This window comes from Belonocnema kinseyi, chromosome 1, assembly GCF_010883055.1.
Source record: "Belonocnema kinseyi isolate 2016_QV_RU_SX_M_011 chromosome 1, B_treatae_v1, whole genome shotgun sequence".
In the NCBI taxonomy this organism is placed as follows: Eukaryota; Metazoa; Arthropoda; class Insecta; order Hymenoptera; family Cynipidae; genus Belonocnema; species Belonocnema kinseyi.
In genome coordinates, this window is record NC_046657.1 from 107883522 (window position 1) to 107887983 (window position 4462).

Genomic DNA, 4462 nt, shown 5'->3' on the forward strand with positions numbered 1-4462 from the left:
AACATAATTAATTTGAATAATATTTAACTTAATTATTATAAACAATTTCTATAAACAACTTCTTTATAAACGAGTTTTTCTCACAGCTGAATTGATTTTTCTAAACAAAAGTGATTCACAATTGTCTTTAAAGCCATTTATATACGTTAAGCTTTATCAAATATAAACAATATAGATTGTTTATAACAATTTAGTTAAGCAAGTCTCCTAATCGGCCATTTCCTCGTAGAAAAAAATGTTTTTTTCTTCAATAATTATTAGAGTGACATTTATTGCAGTGACTAAACAACAAATTAAATAAAGAATAATTTATATGATTGTTATAAACAATTTTTATAACAAAACTATGATTTATTTTTTTTGCATGCAAAAAGGACCGTTTTCCACTAAAATTATACGACAATAAACTAACAGTGATTCCAAAATTGGATATGGGACATTAAATAATAATTTGCGTAATTTTTAATAACAATTTCTGTAGCAGACTGACCATAGCAATAACGCTGCACTTGCGTTTTTAGAAGTCACCTATCTTTCATTTGTTTTATGCAAGTTCCTGAAAAATAAATGAGGAACAAGTGAAAATAAGGTGCAATAACGCTGTACTTGCGTATTCAGAAGTCACTTATCTTTCATTTGTTTTTTACGTAACTTCATGAGGAAACGGCCGATTAGGAGACTTGTTTAACTAATTTGTTATAAACCATATATATTGTTTATGCTTGATAAAGCTTAAAGTATATAAATGTCTTTAAAAACAATTGTGAATCACTTTTGTTCAGAAAAATCAATTCAGCTATGAGAAAAATTCGTTTATAAAGAATTTGTTTATAGAAATGTTTATAAAAACAATAGTTGTTAACTCATGCTAATTTTTTTGTTACAAATTATGACTCCTACGAAAAATATTAGCAATAATTCTGACTGATAGTGAGTTTCTATCTGTACTTTTTCTTGAGATAAAAATTCACAAAGCTAAAATGGTCAATTATGTCACTATATTTGTTTATGTATTGTTGCTCTGTGAAAAAAATTTAAAAAAAGCAAACCACAATTCTCTTAAAAATTAATTGATGAGCATTTGTAAAAAAAAACTTTTAAATCGGTCAAGAAATACGACCTGTGGGCGATTATGAACAGTAAATTTCTATTCCAGACCACTGTGCGATGTTAACAAAAATTGAAATATAGTAAATATATTGGAGGGAAATTTGGATATGAAATTTCGACTGTTCCTTTAAAGATCCAGTGTACACACGAAGGGTTAATATGAAGTTCATAACACATGTTTATAACAAATAAATGGAACAATGAACAAATTATTTGTATTCTATAAGTCCCTAAACATTCATTTAAGACGATATATATAAACAAATAAGTTAGACAATACTTCAGAGCGTCAAGCTCTTGAGAATTTAATGATCTTTAACTTTTTTAAATTCAAAATCGGACCAAAATTGAAGGATCTAGACATTTTTAAACGAAAAAAGTGTATTTCCTCCCACTGTGCGAAAGATTTTCCTTCTTATGATTCCTTGCACATATTTCTTGAGGGCAAGGTTCGCGCATTAGAGATTCTTGAAAAAAATCCAACTGACTTAAGGGATTTTTCGAATTCAAAGTCGAATGAAAAATTGCAGGCATCAAAGAATGGTAAAGGAAGCCGCGGATCGAGCAAGATTTCTGCATCATCATGTCACCTTTCAACAGATCAGACTCAGAATTTGCATCAAGTTCGAAAATGTTTCGGCTGTGGGCAACTACACTTCTTGATGGTGGCACTTTAAGCATTCTGAACAGATTGCAGTCGAAAAATTTACAAAATATAAACAATTGTTCGTTTTTTTAAAAATAAATATGCGACCGAAATATCTTCAGTTCTAATGGAGATAATGAAGTGATTTAAATTAGAGGTAGTTAGTTGAAATATCTGTAATAATTTACAATTTGAAGGAAGTATGTTCTTCTTGTTGCCTTCGTGCAAATTGCGATATTTGAAGTCAGTTATTTATTTAGGAAAGCAAGTTCGAGAGCCCAGCTGGTGCCGTTTTTTCAGGGTATCGTCCTCGGTTTTCCTCACCACAGGGAAAGGGTTCGAAGTCCAAAGTGAAGCTCTGTGGAACAAGTTGGGTAGGACGGTCTGAGGAAAACCGAGGACGATCCCCTGAAAAAAACAGCCCCACGCTGAGCTCTCGCACTTGCTTTCCTATATAAAAAATCTCCCGCATCATTAATCTACCACTTTCTTCCCTTTCTTTTTTAACGTCAAAGCCAGAGGACTCGAATTTTCTAGCCGATAGTAGACGAGTTGTTATCAGTAAAATGCTAACACTGTGCCGAGTGCCCCTGACGACAAAGATTTAAATTGCAAATTTTTCATTTCGAAACATATTACCATCCGAAACTGTGCATTACAAAATATTGTTAAAACTCTAAACGTCTTCGTTACTTGAAAAAATGTAGTAGAATGAGAAACTATTTCTTCGTTATAATATTGGGTTTCGATAACCTAATATTAAAAATATAATCAATTTTAAAATCCGTAATAACGAATTATTCAATATTAAAAAATTTTTAATTCTTAAATGGACTTAAATAATGGATAAAATTATTATAATTAAAAGATAAATAAAAAATAAATACATTGCAATTTTCACAATCCGTTAAAACCACTGCAAAGAATTGTTTCTCCTTCAGTTGCGATATCGTTATTCAAAACTTTTCTATTAAAAATTACTTTTTATATTAAAAATTTGTTCCTCTTCGAATAATTCAATTTTAAAGGTTTATAATGAAAAAAATTTACATTTTGAAAGTTGCAAACGAGAAAAAATTATATTTTTGTTTATTTGAGACAAACATGTAGAAATAATTTAAATTTTTTTATATGTAATAAAAATTAAAAATTCTACAATTTAAGCAGCTTTGACTTTGACACATTCAATTTTAGTTTTAAGTAGTATTAAATTGAAAATTATTTTGATTTAAAAGTACTAATGAAATTTTAATTAATTTGGATTTTGAGTGATCAATTTTTAAAGTATTTAATTTTTCAAATTTTATCCTAAAATGATTTTATTTACAGATTCTCAATTTGAGAAAAACCTTTTAAATTTTAAACGTTTTGAATTTATTTTTTATTAGTATTTCTTTAATTATTTAGTATTATTAATGTCAAAAACATTTATTTGTTTGTGAACAATGATAGGCAATTGCTTAGTTCAGGGGTCTCAAAAGAGCGATCCTGGTGTCTACTAGAACACGCTAAAATTGAAATCTTCACGGTAAAATTGAGAATTACGAAATAAAATAATCAATGATTAGTTTTTGTTACCATAATAACATTAAATGAAATAATTAATGCAATTTCAATGTTTTGCACTCACAATTCATATTAACTGAAAATTAATTTGTTTATGAATAATTAAGAATTTTAATTTTAAATTAAGATTTAAGTTTATCAAAAATATATCTTAATTTTATAATTATTATAATTACACAAAAAAATTGTATCCCAATAAAAAAAATTAATTGAAAATAATAGTCCTGATATTAAAAACAATCCATTTTTAAATCCATAATAACCAATTTTTGAATATTAAGAGTTTATAAAATTTTTTAAATGGACCTAGATAATTCATTACATTAACAAATCTAGCAGATAAACAAACAGAAATAAATTACAAGTAAAACTCCCTTTAAAAGATACTTGACAGAGGTTATGTACACCTTAAAATCTTTAAAACTGAGAAATTTGAAATACTATTAATTTGAATGATTAAAAATTTACACTAATTTCCAGGAGTTACTGAATTCCTAATCGGCGAGAAAATTTGAGTCCTCTGGCTTTGACGTTGAATAAGTATGTGAAGAAAAAAAAGTAGTTTAATGAAAGAGGTATCATTTTAAAGGTTTTGTAGCTTACAGATCTGAAAATACGATGAAAAGTGAGGAAATTTGATAGCTTTTAAAAACAGTGAACTTTGAAGCATAGTTTTTTATTGAAAAAATAATAGGAAAAATCTGAAAAAATTCATGATAGTACATTAAACATTTCTGAACAGATTGCCGTCGAAAAATTTGCAAAATATAAATAATTGTTTGTTTGTTGTGAATAAATACGCGAGCGCACTATTTTCAGTTCTAATGGATATAATGAAGTGATTTAAATTGTAAGTAGTTAGTTCAACTATCTGTAATAATTTACAATTTGAAGGAAGTATGTGCTTCTTGTTGTCTTCATACAAATTGCGATATTTGAAGTCAGTTTTTTATATAGGAAAGCAAGTGCGAAAGCCCAGCGTCGTGCCGTTTTTTCAGGAGATCGGCCTCGGTTTTCCTCAACTCAGGGAAAGGGTTTTAGTCCAGACGCCATACCCAGTCCTGTCGGATCTTATATATCGCCAAAATATTTTGAGTGATTCGTATGCAGAATGATCACCTGATTCCGAATTGGTGTGGT

At 28.3% G+C, this 4462-nt stretch overlaps 1 protein-coding gene across 1 annotated transcript in view; it reads left to right on the plus strand.

The window, feature by feature from the left end:
- LOC117179471 (histone H2A.J-like) overlaps positions 1–4462 on the plus strand; it is a 24700-nt gene that overhangs the window by 19548 nt on the left and 690 nt on the right. The window lies entirely within an intron of this gene.